The sequence below is a fragment of the Triturus cristatus genome, chromosome 12 (assembly GCF_964204655.1).
Source record: "Triturus cristatus chromosome 12, aTriCri1.1, whole genome shotgun sequence".
Taxonomy (NCBI): domain Eukaryota; kingdom Metazoa; phylum Chordata; class Amphibia; order Caudata; family Salamandridae; genus Triturus; species Triturus cristatus.
This window is the reverse complement of record NC_140595.1, coordinates 624,863,759-624,885,445: the sequence shown is the minus strand read 5'-3', so window position 1 is coordinate 624,885,445 and position 21,687 is coordinate 624,863,759. Positions and strand designations below refer to the sequence as shown.

General features: G+C 44.9%; 1 protein-coding gene across 1 annotated transcript in view; it reads right to left on the bottom strand.

Moving 5' to 3' along the window:
• LOC146776434 (thyrotropin-releasing hormone receptor-like) overlaps positions 1-21,687 on the bottom strand; it is a 508,281-nt gene that overhangs the window by 310,321 nt on the left and 176,273 nt on the right. The window contains exon 2 of the mRNA XM_085638955.1: positions 6,949-6,990. The gene's annotated coding sequence lies outside the window, so the exon portion shown is untranslated. The remainder of the gene's footprint in view (positions 1-6,948; positions 6,991-21,687) is intronic.

The window sequence follows — 21,687 nt, the reverse complement described above, 5'->3', positions numbered from 1 at the left end:
TGGAGGTATTGTCTTCAGCCTGTGAAGGATGAAACTTAAGTGCCCCCAAGTGTGGAACAGCACGAGATACCATGCACACAAGGAGCCACAATCTCAAAAACAGTCGTAAAACTGCACCCTCAGGTTTGCTACTTCACAAGGGTCCAAATTGTAAATTGTTTGAAAATCAGATAGCTTTTCCCGGTTAAGCCAGAAACCTGCATCAGTTCCAGTTTTTCAGGAATGATTCTAGATACATTTCTAAACTTCTTTTGCTCAGGCTAAAATATGCATAGGACTATTCTAATCTGAAAAAAACAAGCAAGTGTAAATTAACTTGTTTTTTTCCCATCACAGGAAAATATTTTCCTCCATGGAGAAACCCTATACTGTAAGCCTCATTCCCCCTTAAAAATCTTTTGTTTCCCCCCCTTGGAAAGGAATTTGCATCTACCATTGAGAGGAGTGAACCCCTGAACAATTATAGGTTGTCAAAGAGTCAAATAAATGTGTGAATCCCCGTAAACATGTACGTTTGTGGGTGTACACAAACGAATGCAGCATTCCATGCCCATATTCCCCACTTCCAACCTGATGGAGGAAGTTTACACCATAACACCACAAATTGTTTTTGCGCGTATAACAGCAGCTATTTCAAACACTCAATCAATCTGCATTTGTACAGTGCAACACTTTCACCCTATGTGCATCTGGGTGCTGGGGGAGCAGTGTCTCTGTCGAAATGCCAGGTCTTGAGTCTCTTTCGGAAGTCTACAAGGGAGGGTGCTGTACGGAGGTGGAGAGACAGGTCATGCCAGGCCTTGGAGGTGATGTAGGAGAAAGAACGGCTACCACTGCAGCTGCAGCAGATGCGGGGAATGTATGCGAGGGCTAGAGAGGAGGAGCGCAGGCGTCTATAAGGTTGATGAAAGTTCAGTCGATGGTTGATGTAGGATGGTCCTTGATCATGAATGACTTTGTAGGCATTTGTGAGGATCTTGAACTGGCATCTCTTCTGGATGGGGAGCCAGTGGAGGTTTCTGAGGTGGGGGCGGGGGTGATGTGAGACCGTTTGGGAAGGTCCTGGATGAGTATGGTTGTGGCATTTTGTAAGGTCTGGAGTCTTCTGAGGGGCTAGGTTGAGATGCTGGTATACAGAGTGTTGCCGTAATCGAGGCAGCTGGTGAGGAGGGCCTTTCTGGTGTTGCTAGGGATCCATCTGAAGATTCTGCAGAGCATGCAGGGTATGTGGAAGCAGGAGGAGGCGACTGCGTCGACTTGTCGTTTCATGGTCAGTTGGCTGTCGAGGATGATCCCTAGATTGCACGAATGGTCTGTTGATTTGGGGTTGGGTCCAAGTTCAGCTAGCCACCAGCTGTGTTCCCAGGCGGAGGTGTTTTTCCCAAAGATCAGTGCTTCTGTCGTTTCAGAGTTGACTCTAAGGCAGTTGTCTCTCATCCAGATGGCTATGTTGGTCATGGCGTTGGAAATATTGGTTCTGACATTGGCGGGGTCCTTGGTGAGGCTTGAAATAAGTTGAGTGCCACCTGTGTATGAGAATATGTTGAGGCTGTGGGATCTGACGGCGTCTGTGAGGGGGATCAGGTAGGTGTTGAACAGGGTGCGGCGGAGGGATGATACTCAGGGTACACCGCAGATGATGTTTTTGGTTGCTTAGGTAAAGGGAGCCAGCCGGATGCTCTCTGTGCATCCTGTAAAGAAGGAGGTAATCCACTTGTGGGCATCTTGCTGTATGCCAATGTTATGGAGTCTGTTGATGAGGGTGCTGTGGGAGATGGTATCGAACACCGCAGAGAGGTCGAGGAGAATCAGGGCCACAGTTTCTCCGTGGTCATGTAGGGTTCTGATGTCGTCAGTGGCAGCAATCAGTGTGGTCTCAGTGCTGTGTTCAGCCCGGAATCCTGATTGTGAGGCATCCAGTAGGTCGTTTTATTCCAGGAATTCAGTTGGCTGTTGGTTGATGGCTTTCTCCAAAACTTTGGCTGGGTAGGGGAGCAGGGAGATTGGTCCAATATTTCTGAGGTCGCTAGGGTTTGCGGGGGGTTTCTTTAGGAGGCATCTGATATTCGCGTATTTCCATACGTCCAGAAAGGTCCATGCTGATTGGGTTCACGCCGAGGTTGAAGAGGGGGTGGGGGCAGGGGGCAGTGAGTGCCCCGAAGTGGATGGACATGATGGCTGTGATGGTCTCGGCGGCGAGCAGAGAAAGGTGGTGGTCGTTTGGCTGGTGTTCGCTGGTTAATTGAGGTCATTGAGGTCCAGGGAGGGGGGTTAGGGTTCAAAGTTGCTGTAGATGGTGGCAATCTTGCTGTGGAAGTTGTCTGAGAGGGTGTCGCAGACCTCTTGGGCAGGGTGGATGGTGTTTTCTGTGGCTGTTGGGTGGGAGAATTCCTTGACTATTTTGAATAGTTCCTTAGTGTGTTTGGCCGCAGTGTCGATGCAGGCAGTGATGGCTGCTTTCTTGGCTTCCTTGATGAGCAGGTGATAGTTGCACCTCAAATAGTCCTTGGATATCACAAATCCGAGCTCTGGGGTGAACCAGCTGGCTTGTTTTGAGGTTTTGTTGCCTTGTGTAGGTTTCAGGTAGGCGACTCTGTCGGCGCAGTTGGTGATCCAGGTGAAGAATTTCTGGACGTCCTGGTCAAGGTCTGTTGAGGCTTTGGGTTGGGTGATGATGAGGGCCTGATTCCACCGAGTTCCGGTAACCTGCTCCAGCTGTGGTAGGAGGAGGTGTGACGCTTAGTGATGGTGTGCAGCGGTTCTGTAAGCGAGTTAATAGACGAGATGATAGGGCGCAACGGGGGGTCCCGTGTGTCTTTATGGGTTTTAGGAACGCCATATAGTGTCGAGGTAGTCGCATTGTTTTTATTTAGGAAAGTCAGTTCTTTTTGGCAAATATAGCCATCTCTGAAAGCTTTTGACGTGCTGGTCTCTATTCTTGTCTGTAGTTCCTTCAAAACTGATCTACGGGCTGGTTGATAATGCTCTGGTATTTTGAGCATTGCTTCTACTTTTTGTGAGTAGTTGTCACTGTCAAGGATGACAATACCTCCTGCTTTATCACTAGGTTTAATTATGATGGAATTATTCCTAGCTAGTTCTTTAAGGGCTGTAGTTTCAGATTTTGTTAGGTTTGGAGTTGGTTCACGAATGAATTTAGTGACTCTCTCCAATTCTTTAATTACTGTTTTTTCAAATATTGCAACTTCAGGTCCCACCATTTCCAGGGTTGGTGTAAAGTTTGATGGTGGTTTGCAGCCAGAGCAGTTTTCTTCCTCTTCTATCGGTATTAGATCTGACGTGTACTTTTGTAGGCGGACTTTCCTAAAAAAGGAGAATAAGTCTTTATTTAAAGTGAAAATATCCGGGGGAGTGCTAGGGACAAAAGAGAGACCTTTGCTAAGTAGCGTACTTTCAGCATTGGTTAGTTGGTGTCTTGAGAGGTTGAATATAGGTATGATTTCTCTTTCTGCGTCACTGCCTGCTACGACTTCCAATATTGTTGATTCCTCGTTCTCATATATGGCTGTGGATGTACTTGCTCTGTTGTGTGGTAATTGCTCCTGCCTCGTCTTTGAAATCTTGCTCGTCCCCTGCCCCTGCCTTGCTCTAAAAAAAAGATATTGAAAGCCAACATCTTTTCATTTTCTGTCAACTGGAAAAATCTGACCAATTTAAAGTCTTAGCTTCCTTTTCACTATCCTCCCCATTCTTTTTCTATTTGAATGCAAGTATGAAGTATGAATGAATGCTTTTTTATATTGTAGATGTCTAGGATGTCTTTTTTCACAACTGTTCCATTTGTAAAAATATTTGTATCCCAAATCATGATTGTAAAACCTAACAAGCTTTATTCTCTAAATTATGTATAAATCTTGACAAGACGAAAAAAGAAAAAAGAAATAAAAAATATATTTTGTTGATAAAACTGTAGTCAATTGGATTCTATAAAAATGTTGTGGTAATATGAAATAAATGTATTGTTGATTAGCTAGATTGGGAAATGCAGAATCTGTAGAGATCTATTGGAGAATCATACAGGCCGGTTTAGAGGTTCATACTAGATATTTATTTGCTTGCTCCCTCCTCTAGGGCCTTAATTTAAATAGGGAGACCCTCCTCTCATTGTTGCTACTAAGGTAACTATAACTCATGCCCCCGCCAAGTACATTTTTCTAATAAAAATTTAAACAAAATGTCGCAGTGATATTATTAATGATATCATAGGAGATGTCATGATGGATTGTATTGTATTGTATAGTATTGTATTGTAAATAAATTTATAAGGCGCACAGCTACCCACCATGGGGTCTCCCGGCGCCATGGATGTAATATGTGGGGTAATCAGCAGTGCATGGCAGGGACCCGAGTTATAGTTACTTGAGATAACGGTAACTATAACTGCTGAATTTTTGTAAAAATCTGAACCTAACTACAATGCCCCAGTAACCTTTGTTTTTTTAGTGAATTGCTGAGGTTTTCTTAATTCAGTTTCCTAACTATAGAGTCCCTGTAACCTTTGTGTTTTTCAGTGAATTTCCATGGTTTTTTAATGCTATTTCCTAACTATAACATCCCTGTAACCTTCAGTTTTTTTCAATGAATTTCTAGTTTTTTTTTTAACGTAAAGTAATATTTAATTACCATACGTTAATCTAACCCCTGCCATGCAGGGGGTTTTGCTGCAGGGCCAGGCGTGCGATCAGACCCTGTGGCCAACCCCGTACATGCAGCCAACCCCATGCAGTGATTGGTCTTTGGCCAAGCCCTTCAGTCAACCCCACGCAAGCATCCAACCTCACACCGAACATGGCCTTTGGTTGTGCAAGGCATTGGGGGTTGGCCGCAGGGTCTGACCTGCGGGCTGGCCCTGTGGTCATCCCCATAAAGGCAGCCAACCCACAGGTCCCCTCCCTGGGACGCTTTGGACCCTGGGGCCTCCATTCCCTGGGGCCTGGGGCATTTTGTAGGTGAGGTATGGGGTCTCCCCTCCCTGGGCCGATTTTGACCCAGGGCCTGGCACATTTTGTGCAGGAGGGATGCCTGCGTCCCCATGGATGCCAATTCACCAAAATGACTGGGGTAGCGAATTGGCATTGCACCCCATTTGACCTTTACTTTGACTTGCATTCACATGCTTACACATACTAACACATTCACACGCTCACACCCACATAAACACACTCTCACCCACAAGCATGCATTCAACATACATTTATCCGCATTTTAATTACCTTAGTTTCCAGATAGGGTCATATTCAAGCTAATGTACTAATAATATTATTCACTATTTATATAATAATTCTTTTACAGACATCAGGCAAGTGGATTCCAACCAGCGTCCTTTAGGAAGAGCTGACCCAGTGTTCCAGGCACTAATTTTGCCACCTCCGGGGTCAGGGGTCGCAAAGGCAGTGCCAGGGGTAGCAAGGGAAAAGCCAGGGGTCGCAGCTGTGACCCCTGGAAGCCTGAAATTATGTGCATGCGTGTTTCCCTCCCTGGGCCAATTTTGACCCCATCCCCTGGGGCCTGTTGCCATGTCTTTTAGGGGAGGGAGGTACGTTGTACGTTGCCCCCCTCCCTATGCTGTGTTTGGCCCGGGGACCTCATCCGTTGGGCTGACCATTTGATTTATGCCCCCCAGACCAATTTTGCCCGTGGGGACCCCATTTCCCTGGGCCTGGCCTTATTAAAATGTAGGAAGGGGGCACTTGGCACTCCTGCTGGACCGCTTTCAGCCCAGGGGACCCCTTTCCCCAGGGCCTGGCCAACAGTAATAAGGGGTTAGGGGCGAAAGAAACATTAACTACGTGTGCTGCATGCTGTTTCACCATTCTGCTTTTATTTTTCTCTGTGGCATGTCGCTGGTGGCTGTGTAACCACCAAAAATGTCATCGCATAACCATACCGCTGATTACAAACCAAACAGATACCCAGCATTATTAGTGATGGCCTGTCTCACTGTGGTAATAACAAGCCTTAAGCCTTCTTGGGGGCTGTACTAGATGTAGGCTCAGTCATGGCTGTACAATTTACATAGATAACTCAGCTGCAAACCAGCACTTCAAATAGTGCTTGGATAACACAAATCTGGCTTTAGGTCACAGTACATAAATCACGATGCTTAACCATATTAATGCTGCAAATGAAATCAAGAAGGAAATATCAACAAATAAGATTATAATATAAAGTGCAATGGTCCAGAAAATCAATTCCTAAAAAGCATTGGAAGCAAACCTAAAACATTCAGGGTCGGACTGGGACAGACAAACAGCGAATTAGAAAGCTAACAAGTGTCCAATGTTTGCAAACTGGGGCTCTTTTGAACTTATAAAAGACACTCTTTATAAGTCGCACGGTACGGTATGAAAGACTGAATTGATTTGATGTTTATTTTAAAATAGGTAAACAACAGGAGAGAGAGGGAAAGCCACTGGAGCCACTCTTAATTCCCCTGAACAGTTATGTGTAAACAACAAAAGAGTGTATCCAACGAAGGGAAGAGCTAGCAAGAACAATTCACTGTGTTTTAAAAAGAAACCTCACTCACCAACCTAGTTGGTGACATGCTTCATCATTGGGTTCCCACCAGAGAGATCGAGTGCCTCTCCGGTGTGCTTCAACGCCTGATTACAGCGGAGCAGGTTTTTTTCACGTGAGTGCAAATCGTGAGTGGTGCAAAAGTGGTTTTAAAAAGGTGCCTCAGTTTAATCCCAAGATAATTTTAATGGTGGAAAACTGGGGACTGTTAAAAACAAGTGCGTCGGATGTGCAAAATCTGGTTTTAGTAGACCAGTTACATCCTAGTGTTTAAAGAAACAATTGGTCAACATGTTTCTGCTTCTAGATATATTCAGTGAAGCATTCGTCAGGACCAAAAACACCACGGCAGTATGCGCTCGCTAAGGCGCACCCTAACCTGTGGTGTAATAAACCGCGTAAACTCACGGTTATCGTGCAGACTTCAGGATTTCTGGAAGCCCTTGATATCTGTTGAGACAAAGAGACAAACGGAGCATTATAGCTTTATAGTTGTTGATCCTTAGTAGTAATTCAATTGTCAGAAACGAGTGAAAAACAAAAAGGCACAACTTCAGCCCAGCAAGATTTACAAATATTTAACCAGTTAAATATTTAAAAATGGTGGATGTATGTGTCAAAGTGGACCCTATTGCCAATCACACTATTCAAAACACCTCAACACGACCATAATGCAGACAATGTCTTTAATAAATCTTGAGTACAATAAAAATTCATTCAAAGCATCATGTTTTCTGGAAATAATATGTTTTAAAGCAAATTTAGAAGCATGTAGCTTTGTGGAAAACAAGTATTTGCAATGCAATAGGTCTCGCATTATTAAAGTTTGATCTATTGGCATTAATAAATAATGCAACACCAATAGCTGAAACTTTAATAATGTGAGACCAATAGCATTGAAAATGCTTGTTTTTCTTTTTTTTCTGGCAACTGCCTCTATTTAACTTTCTTGATAGAAAATGACCAGCAGAGGTCAGTAAAATACCAGAATCACATTAGCATTCTCTAGATTCCAGTCCATAGAAATTGTCTTCCACAAGCACCCATAGACAATAATATTTTTTTCAAGATGTATTTTCAGTGATATGATCACGGAAGGTCCTGCTTTTATATTAAAAACAGACCTTTGGGCTATACCATTTTCTGCTGAAAGGAAATATTTAGCTCCATGTGTTCCCATACCTGGCGTGTCACGCAGTTTGGTGCTTACTTTCCCTAAATGTTAAAGAACAGTAGATGTTTTAGCACCCATGCGAATTTGCTGCATAGCTAAATACATATATGGTCCCAAAGGCGAGACCGATTGCATTGCGAATGCTTGTTTTTTTTTTGCTATGCAACATCTTTTTTTTTTTTTGATTGTCATGCTCTATGAATGTTCATGACTTGCACTATCTCACCCTTTCCTTGTAGGCTAGATCACCATAAACCGCTTTGTCATGGTACGACTTTTTGGGTCTGAGGTGTAGTGGAACCTGAAGTGTTCAATTGGTAGGCAGAGACATTGTTCACGAGCAAGTGCCTTTTTGTGGTAACCAATTCAAACCTTGAACTAACTACTTAAGTAAAAAAGTCTCATTTCATATACTTGTGTGCCAGCACAAACATATTTAACACATAAGCAGTAGTTCACATCTTGAGATTGGGGTTTGAAATGCTATATCTGAGTCTTTACAGAAACCATGTGCCTGAATAAGAGGTTGTGTAAATATAACCATTTAGACAATCTGTTGAATCCCTTGCTGTGTATCTTGTTGCATTTAAGCAGCAAGATCTGCACTTATAAAAGTGATTTCTAAATGTACCGTGTGATGATATGTGAAGTAGTGCATACAAGCGGTTGCTTCTGCCCTTTGACATTACCCTATAATCCACTGGTCTAGTTTTGGCGTTTCTAAATTTATCTGATGCCAGCCTTCATGTGCTACAAAACTAAATACTTGTTAAGTTCTGCACTGCAAGTTCTGATATTTATATTTTAAAGAACCTTTGCGCCGCTCTTTTAAACCCAGTCAGATGAAAAGCTTTTGGATGCTTTACCTGTCGACTTTGTACCTCTGAAATCATCGGAATCTTCCCTGTGGGTTGCTGCTTGGAAGTATTATTTTGGACATTACACAGAAGTCTGATAGCACTGTTTATTTCAATGAGGTTTACACCTGTCTGCTGTTCTTTAGTCTTCCTCCTAAGGTCATCGCCGCTGATCTTTTATATTACACAAACGAAAGTAAAAAATACAGTTTGTATTTAACAAAAACTCGATTTAGTGATACATTTAGGAAAGGCGGCTGGCCACGTCTCCCGCAGGGTGACAATAGAGGGGACAGCCTCTTGGCTTTTTCCATCAGCCAGTGAAAGCAAAGTTTGTCTTCTGCGGCCACCACAGAGAAATGCTGCCCCTCAGAAGCGACACAAGTCACACCTGGGTGCTTCCACTGGATTTGTAATGGGGCCATTTGAAAGGGCTCATAGCTGCTGCACACCCTCTTTCCTCCCGCTTGGCCACCCACATACCTTCCCAACTTTGAGAGCAGGAAGTTATTACTTAATAATTCAGTTTGTCAGTGTCCCAAGCAGAGTTGCAGGGCGATCCTAACGTAAGCACAATATGCTCCACAAAATGGAGTAGAGGGCCACAAACTGGATGGCCTCAGGCCATAGGGGACCCTGAGAGGGAAGCTAGGCAACCCATTTATCCGTTTAAGGACAGTTGGTACCCTGACAAATGGGGGTCGGCTTTTAATCTCCTTGTCTCACGTCCGCAACAAAAGAAGATTTACAAGGGGGCTGCAGCCGCTCGTGAGAACAACGAGCACAGGATGTCAGTGTCCTACGGAAAGTATTGCATTCCCGGCTGCTCTGGTGTTGTATTCGATGCAGTGTCAGCGATTAGATTTTCACACAGCGCTGAATACTTAGAAGGCGGGTTAACGAATCCTACCTGAGGTGCCAGTAAGTTCAATAACCGTGCGACGCTTTCGCTCAACCAAAAACTATGTGATTTACTTTTATGTTGGATGTAGAATCATCAATGATTGGGTTGCAATAACCGAGGCTTGGTGAAGAAATGCAAGGAGTTGACAGCAGAAGTTGCAGGATCACATTTCTTTTTTTTTTTTTTTTAAACGTTCTAGCATTCCAAGACTAGGCCATGATTTTCTAGATTGCAGGGGAAAAACATGTACTCAGCTGTTCTCTCCGTTGAAGGCTTCTTAAAAAGGCGTTCTACACACCGGTGTTTACTCATTGGTGAGTGCTTCATGCTGTCGTTTGCGCTATTGTGTCTGGATTTGTGACCCTGCCTCGTTGCTCCCAAGGTTTTATTTACCCATATCCTGGCATCATGCTATAACTCCTGGGGGATTATTCGGACACCAGTACCCGCTGCCGACTCATTGGTTTCTTTTCAGTGTATAGGATGGGGAGCAGCGGTGATGACATACACAGCCGTAATGCTTGTGTAATAATTTAGTAATCCCACACAGTACTGCATAATTAGAACTAGGTTTATTGAGCAACTTGTGCGGGGCAATAAACATGGCGTGGCTAGCTCCACGTGAACCCCGATCCTGCCCCACAGATACCATCTTTTAGTATCGAGGGGGCAGCTGCGGGTGCGAGGTAGCTGCCAGATAGCAATAAAAGCATCAACGATGTAATCTTGTGGTGACGATGCACTGGCTTCACTTACTCGCCCACAGCCAACTTTACGATCTGATAGGCCGGCTATTTTTCCTCACACCTTTCATCCATCAGTGATAAGGAGCCGGCTCGGGTGTTTTGGAAACAAATATCTGAGCTTTAAATTTCCACATGATGCTGCCAGGTACTTACTCTAAAATATCTCTTTCTACCGAGAAGTGGCTCCTCGGAAAGGTGCAGCTGTGCGCGGGTCTCATCTTGCACTTCTGAGCCCTGCTGGCAGCACTTAAATGTCAGGTATGCTGTGGCCTCTACACGCCGCTGTTGCCGTGGTGTCACGCATGCCTGCAGATTGGCGGGAGCCCGGCGCCCCCGGCCTGCCCATTGGACACCTCTGCCAGGGTAAAAATAAAGCGGCAGGGAGGCTGCCTGCCTGCTGCGTGACGAGCCGCCATTCGCGCCTCTCTCTCACAGGCTCACAGACCTTGCCTGGCCAGTGCGGGGCCTCCGCTTCTTCGAGACCATGATCACTTTAGGCGAGAAACGGATCCTAGATTGTGGCAAAGGAATCTGTAAAATGTCCAAGATTCTGAAAGGTGGACTCTCTGCTCCGAAACTGTGCACCACCGTGCAGCATTCACCAAAGCAACAAGTGGTGAGCGCGCACGCGCCACAGCAAAGCATGTGATTTCTATTAGCACGCCCGTAGCTGGGCACGATAATTGCTCGCTTGGTGCGCGTAATAGACACCAATAGGCCATGGGAGGAGCAATGTGCCCGCCTGAGGCCAATAGCGTGCAGTCTTTTTTATTATAAGACGCACACTAAGGCCAATGGGGTAGCACAAAAGGAAAAGCACACGCACGAGCGTGTGCGATTCCTAGGTCAGTGCTGAAACCCCGTTTTCACCTACTAAATGCCTCACGCTGCGCGAGCACTGCTGTGCTGTGCAATGCTAGGCGCAAGACCTAATAAAGGGAATGATAGATCCGTGCCAAGAAATCCATCTGCACATGGCTGGACAAATACAAAAGCAACAGTTTGCCGTTTAAAAAAAAAATACAGCCACTGTCATTGAAAACGAACGACTCCTTGATTTTGTGGCGCAAAGAGGACTGTCATCAAGCATTAACGCTGAGGGATATAAATTGTTTAGGAGTAAAAGTAGTTTTAATGATGTTCAAAAATTGAAAAGACCATGTAACAATTTATCATTATTAAAAACCTGGTTTCATATTTCGGGTTTGCATAAAACTGGCAAATTACGTCATTAGTGAATTCTGTAATGATGTTTTTTGAGATTTTATTTTCGAGGTATCTTAGAAAAATACATTATTCTTGCCTGCTATTCTGTGGATCACCTTGGGGAAGGGGGGGGGGGGGGGGGGGGGGGTACCTGGGCTAGTACTTTCTAACTTCCACTCTTTCTCTAAACTGAACTTCCCATGGGGTAGTGACAGGAGTAGGGTGCACTACTTCCTTACATGCACAGAAGACATTCCACCTACTAGTGACAAGGAGTGGGTTGATCAAGGGATCTTATAACTGCCAGTGTAGTGTCTGACCCGGCTACAATTTGGGAAGCGAAACATTCTGGCTCATTGACTCACATAACCAAGCATTTCTAGAGTGGGTATCTGCGTACTGAAGTTAGGATAAATTCGGGCTTGCTCCATTTCCATTTTGTGAGTCTGGGCATAGCAAAAGCCAATCACACGGTAGCCTCCAAAGGTAAAGGAACATGTCGGCGAACACGTGCTGTAGAGAATGAAATGCCCACAGTGATCAGGGCACCTGAGCACCAGCTAGTTCGGGCTAATCAGTTTACCTTGGTAAAAAAAAGTTTGTAAAAAGTACCTCAATCCCAGCGCGAGCAGCGGAAGCACACTAATAAAAAAGAAGCAATCAGTACTTGATCCATGCTCCATGGAAGGGAGAAAGGAACAAAGGGAACGTAAAACCGGACGAGCTGACCAAGTAAGAGCCAGCAAATAAGACATCCTGTCAGCTGTACAAGTCCATATACAATGGAACTTCTACTACAGTGGCTGAATCAGGGCCAAGATCTCTTGCAAGTGATAGCGCATGTGCTGGTTCATGCGATACCTTAAAAGCCAACCAGCTGGACATGCTATATGTAAATGAAGCAATCTAATCTGTAACAACCTTTTTTTCTTTGATACCTCAAAGTTTATTTAACTCATAAACGTTTTTAACAGTAGTATGATGAATTACAATTATTTTTTGACAGCATTATAATGGTTTTCAATTTTTACGGATTTTTACAGATAAATACAGACAGAAAGCAATGTGTTTTCTGTCTTTATTGTTGTTTATTTTTAAAAGTGGATAAATACAGAAAACTGGGCTTCTTTTAAGTGACTCTCTGTGCTGTCTTTCATGAATTATAGCCTAACAGCTGAGCAGAAGGACAGCATGGGAAGTTAAATAACAGGACGAAAACTCTTTATATAACTTCATATATCAACATACATTTATGGTATGATGCTAGTATTAACAGTGGATGTATTGTTATGTAATATTTGCCAGCTAAAATAGCTAAAACACGACAGACATCAAAGTATGAGTGCACATCTAATCAGTTAAATAAATATGGAAATGCTCAGTTTTACAACTTCATTTAGCCCCAAAACACTAAATAAATATGAATAAATACAGAGAAAATGGGCAAAAAATAAATATGGATAAATACAGACAGAAATGGTAAAAAAATAAATACCATAAAACCGGGATCCCTAATTATAATGAAATACTATTTCTTCATACAAATTTCTTTCTCAGAGTCATTCAATTAATAAATCACCTAATGTTAGAAATTAGGTCTTTAGTTGGCAGTGGTTTGCACCTTGTCCAAGTAGGGACCCTCACTCTAGTTAGGGTATGGGAGTCACACAGGCAAGATAACCCTTGCTCCCCCACTTGGTAGCTTGCCACAAGGAGTCAGGCATATCTCAGAGGCAATGTATAAAAAGCATTTGTATGTGCAAACAGTAACACAGTTAAAACACTACAAAAGGAGTCTACAGTATATATGTATAACCAATATTTATCTGAATACAACAAGTCCAAAATGACAAACATTCAACATACACAAGTCAAAATATCATTTTTAAATGGTTAAGTAAGTTTAGTCCATAGAAATCAATGGATGTTTTCCTTTTAGCACAAAGTACCTTAGATGCATCAAAAATCAAAAACGAAGTAGACGCAGGGGAGGTTAGGCGCCATAAAAGCAAAGCAATTCATCGGTTCCTTCGTACACAGGGAAGATGATGTGTCGGTTCCTTACTGCTAGGCAGGTAAAGTGATACGTGGGTTCATTACTGAAAGGGGAGGTGATGGGTCGGTTTCTGGACATGCACCCTCTGTTCCTCACTGGGATGCGGCATCGACAAAGAGTTGGTGTTGAAGGACGATGCGCAAAAAATCCAGATGTGCTGTGTCAATGCGAAAGTGGTGATGCAGGCGCTGGGTTGATTTCTCAGCTGCAAAGCAGGTGCTATGTCGCTTTCACTGGCGCAAGCAGGTGCTGCATCGGAGCGGGTATCACAGACGGCAGTGACACAGTGCTCTGGACTCATGCTGTGGCAATTTTTCTGACATGCTGCGATGGTGAGCTGGGGCCTGCAGTGAAAGCCATTGTCGCTGCATCGATCGGGAACCACGCTTCAGTTTAGGCAGCAGCAATGCATTGATCTTCTGTAGTGATGCGTCAAGAAAGTATATGCTGGGAGTCGATGCATGGAATTTCTCATTCAGATCGCCAGTTTCTACTTCCACCGGCCCTGGAACTGGATTTGACACCACTTGGCAAGTCAGGACTCTTAGCAGAAGAGCCCATGTACTGGCAGGTGAAGAATTTGATGGCTCGGAGACTTCTTAACAGGCACAAGCCCTTGGAGAACCTTAGAAGCAGGATGTAGAATGCAAAGTTCAGTCCTTTCACTCCCAGGAGAAGTGGGTGTACTTGCCAGGTCGAAATAGCAGTTTAAAAAAGCACACAAAGACACTGCAGTGGCAGGTCTGAGACATGTTTACAGGGCTACTCCTGTGGGCGGCACAATCAGTGCTGCAGGCTCACTAGTAGTATTTGATTTATAGGCCCTGGGTACACCTGGTGCACTTTACTAGGGACTTACTAGTAAATCAAATATGCCAATTATGGATAAACCAATTCCAGTACAATTTAGACAGAGAGCATGCACGCTTTAGCACTGGTTAGAAGTGGTAAAGTACCTAGAGTCCAAAAACCTGACAGAAGAAATAGGAGGAAGGAAGCAAAACATTTGGGGATAACCCTGCAAAAAGGGCCAGGTCAAATTCTTAACATATACTAGGTGCCCTGAACTCACTCATTCAACTGCAAAGAAATGTTCACTGGTTTTAATCTAGACCATGAAGCAGTCTAAAATTACTTTTGTTCGCGGTTTCCGACATGTCAGAGAGGAAGTTATGCTGCAGGAGGCCGCAGGAGACACGCAGCAAGCATGTTTCATCCAATCTGCAGACAAGAGCCTCACGTGTGCAGCTTTCTGGAGAGTCGGGTGCCACTGAGGCGAGCCCCTGGTGACCTCCCGGTCCAAGAAGTCAGGTTGGAGCCGGTAGAGACCCTGCAGAAGTGAGTGTAGATTGAGTTGTGGAGCAGCATGGAGAGGTCGAGTGACAGTCGCAGTGAGGTGAGGAGAGGCATTTTCTGTCTGCTCTCATGGGATAGCCACTGGAGGAGGCGGAAGGTTGTATAGCACCACAGAGGCGGCCGGTCTAGGCCTTGGTGTGGTTTGTGGCTTGCCTAGTACATCTGCAGCTGTCTCAAATGTGAAGCCTAGAGCTTACTGCTCCAATGACTTCCTTTCTCACTCCCTCCCTCCACCGGCCTCTCGTTCTTACAGCTTTCAGCTTCCTTAGCCGAACCCCAGTTTTAGTTTTGCAATAATTATCAAGAACCAGAGGTGCAGTAATTGGATGAATGCTGCCAAGATCTCAAAAGGTTTTTGTGGTTGGAACTACTGTCAATATAAAATGAGATTAGTGCGATCGAGGCCACACCATCCCACTTCCATAAAGAGAAAAGGGCCCGCTGGGACAACAAAACTCATGAAAATTTCATCGCTTGAACAAACGTATGTATCAACGTTTTTTTTAAAAGGCTCTGAAAAAACCAGCGGTATCTTATAATCAATAATATTTTTTTTTAAAGCAGAAATCAAGGCAGCCACAAAGACGATGGCCCGTGTGTGTTCAGGGTCTACCGTCGTTGTAATTACAGACAAAATGATATCCACCCTTAGCCACTGGGTACATCCAGATGCACCTAACCAGTGGGTTGATTCCGGAGTCCCGCCTTGATTTCTGGCTGGTCAATATATTTTGTAATTCAATCACAAGAGAACTCCACACGATGTGTGGAGGGGGGAACTAGAGGCGTGGGGTTCTAGGAGCAGCAGCCTCCAATATTAAATGTTCATCACAAAAGAGCTGCTCCCAGTGTGATAACCCAAAGCGAGCTACAAGAACGTCGTGAGTGTGGGCATCTCACAAAAAGATACGGACTGGTCTCACACACCACCTGGTGTCATGCTTCATCATTGACCAGTCCTCGCCCTCCAAAACCTTCGTTTGATGGAGGACGGGCATACACTTGCCGACAAGGATGCACTTCTAAGTGATGGAGTGGGGGCCCGTGACTATGTGAGTGAAATTAAAATTAAAAATCATTATAGTAGTCAGTAGCAATTCTTTAATGTGAAGTGAAAACTATATGATATTAAAATAAGAGTGACGGTAATTGGGATATTTATTGTTCCCAACCGTCTAGTGAATGATCTCGTGGATGGTCGACATGTTTCTGCCTGGGTGGCCCGAAGGGTCCGCGGCATTCATCAGGACCTAAATAGAATAATAATGGGCTCCGTTCTTACCACAATTTGGTAATGTGTCACCACTGCGGGAGTGTGGTATAGGTCACACTTCACCGTCTAAGGGATGCTTCCAATAGTGAAGCCTGAAACAAAGTTTTAATAAGAGACAATGTAACTCGCTGGGTCAGTTGTACCTGTAAAAAGGAAAAAAGACAAAACAATGCATGCATTGGGTGTCGTGCGTGACACAGGTGTGTGCGTGACTCAGTGGCACTCTATTTGTGGACACTAGTGCGAAAAATTATGGTGGTAGACAATGCTGCCACCAGGCTTACCCTAATAATATGGACAAGTAGCCTCATGGGAGAAGAGGCGGAGAAGAGAACCACAACTGTGTTTCCTCTGTAAGAGAAAACATTTCAGACAAAAGCGTTATGTGAAAAGGCGATTAGTCCTCATGTATAGCCAGCCTCAAAAGGCGAGTAAAGTTACTTCCACATTCCACATACTCATGCTGTCTTACTCGCGCTACCACCACACACTTCAGGCATACTCTTACTGTTACTCGCGATCATCGCATCCTGCCACCTATGCGTCCGCTCATCGTTCTCCCGGATGTGCAAATGTAAGGGAGTGGGCGGGGTTTATAACGGCTGTCATCCCCGTGTCTAATTGAAGCAGTTAGCCAGAATCGATTTCACGTGGGTAATTCCCGGTGTACCCGGCCGCCGCTGCCTGGATCGTGAATGTCGGAATGGGGCGTGTGAAGGCCTCAATAGACGCTCGAGATACGAGGAGAGGGTTGGGTCCTGCCGGCCAATGGTTGGGATCTTGACGATCGTGCAGGCGATGATGCGCCGTTGGTGGGGTGCTCTGATAGGTTATACTGTGAAGGGAAATCAAAGGCCCGCTCTGATTGGAGGAGCTAAGGCCAGGGGGCGTGACCGAATCGGAAAACGCGATGTAGCCACAGAATTCGTTGGCATGGGGACGTACAAGGGATAATTTCTCGAAAGGTGGTTGCGCGATCCTCCTGAAGATAGGGTCGTAGTGGAGGTGGCTCTGTGCAGTGGATATGATGGTCATTGTGAGGGTCTCATGCTGGGCAAGTACGAAGCAGATTGTAAACCACGTGCTAGAAAGATTACTGTACTTCATGCAGGGTCAAAGTGGCAAACATGGCAAATATGACTATGAGTCCATAGAAATGGTCATGCAAAGAAGCGGTCATACACAGAAGCGACCTCGCGTCAAGTGAACTTCTATGGTTTTAAAAATTATATAATCACTCCCATATATACAGCAATCATGTGGTGCTGTGGTGAACCAAGTATTAACAATAGTGTCTCGCTTCTCAAAATAGTCTAAGCCAGAATTTGCACATCCCACACACACTAATGCTCATTCTGAGTGTTGCGTATGGGTGGGGTGCTAGAGTTTTGTGTGAGGGTCAGATCTTTGTTGTGGCATGAGTTTTGGAGACACGTATGCATCATTGGAGAATGATAATATATACTAAGTACATTCATCTTTTCTATCGTGTCAGTTGTAACCATGGGATATCGTCGTTAAGACCCCTCTCATGGGTACGGAGGCGGAAAACCCATCGTTGTTCTCTAAAAAGGAGGTTGGTTGTAAGGTCAGATTTCCCTTTTCTCATGACTTCAAGTACAGTCCAGCTGAGGTCTGTTTCTTTATGGTTAGCTTCGGAGAAATGGCGAGTCAGTTTAGTATTGGTCTTTTTGCACCTTATAGTGCTTCGGTGTTCGTTGATACGGGTTTTTATCTTCCTAGTAGTCATACCTACATACCGAAGCATGCAAGGACAGGTTAGGAGATAGACAACATTCTCCGTGTTACAATTGCTGAATGTGTTGAGTTTCCAGGGCTTGCCCGTACCTATGTCAACCTCTTTGGTATTTTTTGTGAGGTTGCAGGAGTTGCACATGCCACAGGCAAAATGACCCACTACACGTGGTTGGTCCCAGAGTCTGGGTTGCTCAGTCTCATCCAATGTAGTCATCTGGGCGTGTACCAGTTCATCCCTTAGGTTTCTGTTGCGTTTGTACGCAAATAAGGGCGTTTCCCATTGTTTCCCAGCGCTATTCAGTATGTGCCACCTTTTTCTGATGATTTTCTGTATGGAGTTTGATGCTGGTGTAAATGTAGTGACACACACTTGTCTGTCCGTTTGTACTTGCTCGGTGTTCTCCAATAGTGCTTCTCTGGGGTTGTTGCTTGCTCTTTTGTTGGCCCTTTTAACCATTTTTCTGGGATAGTTCCGTGCTATGAGTTTTCTCTCAAGGTGTTTTGCTTGTTCTGTATAGATTTCTTTTTCAGAACAGTTTCTTCTTATCCGTAGAAACTGGCCGACCGGAAGATTCTGTCTGAGGGCTCTTGGGTGGTAACTTTCGTATAAAAGTAAACTGTTTATGTCTGTAGGTTTATTGTGGACTTTTGTTGAAAACCCTCCACCAGTGATTGTGATGTCTAGGTCCAGGAAGATAGCGTGGTTTTTGTGGATGGAATGGGTAAACTTTAGATGTCGATCTTGAGAGTTTACCCACTGTACAAAAGCGGTTGCATTTTCTTCTGTTCCCCTCCACACAATCAGAACGTCGTCTATGTACCGTTTCCAAACCTTGAGATGATTTAGAAACGGGTTCACTGGATTGTTGACAAAGTCATCCTCAAATTGTTGGACGTACAGACAGGCCATACTAGGGGCAAAGGTGCTCCCCATCGAAGTTCCTGTTATTTGATGGTAGATGGTTTGATCATATTGGAAAAAGTTTTCTGTAAGGGCCAGTTCGGCACATTCCATAACAAAGTGTTGGGGGGTGATGAAATCCCATTGCTTGTGTAGAATGATGTTTTCTACGACTTCCAGTGTTCTCTGTTGGGGTATGCTTGTGTATAGGGCTTCAATGTCCATAGTTATGAGCCAGTCACTGATGGGATCTATCTCCAAATCTCTTAGGAGGCAGAGGACATCTTTAGTGTCCCTTAGATAGGATGCGGCCTCCTTCACAATTGGCCGCAGGAACCAATCACAAAATTGTGATAGGGGTTCCAGCACGGATCCAATCCCTGATACGATGGGTCTCCCCGGAGGGGGCATCCGATTCTTGTGGATTTTTGGGAGGATGTAGAATCTAGGCATCCTGGGTTCCGTGTTGATCAGGAAATCAGCTTCTTGCCTCGTAACCCAATCGTTACTGAGTCCCTCTTCCACTATGTTCTTTATTCTGTTCATGATGCGTTTAGTGGGATCTGTTTGGTGTGTAGCGTAGCTGTTGGTATCTGCTAGCAGTCTTAGACATTCCTCATGGTACATCGAGTGGTCCAGAATGACGGTGGCGCCCCCTTTGTCTGCCGGTTTTATAACAATGTCATGGTTATCTTTTAGTTTTTGTAGGGCCACACGTTCTCTCCCCGTTAGGTTGTCAAACCCTTTGGTGTTCTGGAAATCTATTTTCTCAATGTCTCTGAGCACAGCATGCTCAAATGCTAGTACTTCACACGAGATACTCTGCATTGGAGGTTGGAAAGTTGATTTTTTACGTAGCCCTGTTGATTTCCTACCATCTTTGCTGGTTTCTGTTGTTTCGCCGAAGAAGTCGCGGAGTTTGATTTTTCGGAAGAATTGGGCCAATTCCATATTAAGACCAAAGGGGTCGTTTCTTGGTGTGGGAACAAAGCCCAGACCCTTCTCGAGGACGGATTTTTCTTCGGTTGAGAGTGTGTATGTACTAATATTAACAATATTAGTTAATCCCTGCTGGTTGAGGGCATCTCCGTTCTCCCTCTGCTCCTGGTTGTCATCCCCTGTGGTTGGTGTTGCTGGTCTTCCCATTGGACCCTTGCGTTTCTTCTTTTTTGTCGGCCTCTCCCTCTGCCCCTGCCCTGGAATAAAAAAGAAGGGGGGCCGGGGGGATAGCCAAACCCAGGTGGGAAATACGGTTGTTGCCAGTAGCCGAAGGGCGGATGTTGCGGTTGTTGGATTTGCATCAATGGTTGATAGTGGGGTTGTCTTCCCAAGGGTGGTCCTGAGCCTTCGTCACCGCTTGAATCGCTTCTTTCATCTCCTGAACTAAATGTCCAGTTCTGTGGGGTAGGTCTGAAACGTTGTTTTCTCCCTGTTTGTTGGGGGTTCGGTTTATCGTAATGTTCATCCGTTGTGTATGGATAGATTGTTTCCTTGCTGAATTTCAGTACGTCTTTCTTCAATTTTGTCAATTTTGATTGGGTCAGATATTCCTTGTACTCCGAATGGTCTTTATTAATTTCATCCAACTTTTTCTTGAAGGTTGATAGCTGTACTGTGGTTTTTAGCCTGCTTTCGCTCTGCTGAATTTCAACCAGGAGAGCATCGGCCAGTTGTCTCGCAGTGTTTATAATCAGGATCAGCCAATCTTTCGTACATTTCCAGGCGATGCTGGACCAGTTGATTCTGAACTCTTTGTTGTTAAGGAAGAGTCTAGGCTCATTGGTGACAATCAATCCTCTCGGGGCGGTGTTTTTTCTGAGGTATTCTGTCATGAATGCCCCATGGAGAGCTGTTCGTATTTGCTCTTTCTTCTTAGTGGATAACGCTTCCCATTCGTCTGAATTCTGTACTGTGTGTGTGACAATAGTTTCTGCTAGTAGAGATGGTGTGTTCAAAATCTCCGCTAGAACCTCATCCCCAAATGAGAGTTCGGTGTCCATCTTGAAATTAGGGTGGTTGTAGATGCGACCTTTAGTCGGATCTTAAACTCGGGCCTTGGTACCCAAGCTCAGACGCGCAGTTGGTCTGTTGTAGTAATCCTATTTACAGAATGCTGTATAATAGGACAGATCCCTTATTATAGGGCAAGTACCCCTTGGTTCGTTCCCACAGCCATCAGCTGTACATAATTCAATCACAAGAGAACTCCACACGATGTGTGGAGGGGGGAACTAGAGGCGTGGGGTTCTAGGAGCAGCAGCCTCCAATATTAAATGTTCATCACAAAAGAGCTGCTCCCAGTGTGATAACCCAAAGCGAGCTACAAGAACGTCGTGAGTGTGGGCATCTCACAAAAAGATACGACCCTATCTTCAGGAGCATCGCGCAACCACCTTTCGAGAAATTATCCCTTGTACGTCCCCATGCCAACGAATTCTGTGGCTACATCGCGTTTTCCGATTCGGTCACGCCCCCTGGCCTTAGCTCCTCCAATCAGAGCGGGCCTTTGATTTCCCTTCACAGTATAACCTATCAGAGCACCTCACCAACGGCGCATCATCGCCTGCACGATCGTCAAGATCCCAACCATTGGCCGGCAGGACCCAACCCTCTCCTCGTATCTCGAGCGTCTATTGAGGCCTTCACACGCCCCATTCCGACATTCACGATCCAGGCAGCGGCGGCCGGGTACACCGGGAATTACCCACGTGAAATCGATTCTGGCTAACTGCTTCAATTAGACACGGGGATGACAGCCGTTATAAACCCCGCCCACTCCCTTACATTTGCACATACGGGAGAACGATGAGCGGACGCATAGGTGGCAGGATGCGATGATCGCGAGTAACAGTAAGAGTATGCCTGAAGTGTGTGGTGGTAGCGCGAGTAAGACAGCATGAGTATGTGGAATGTGGA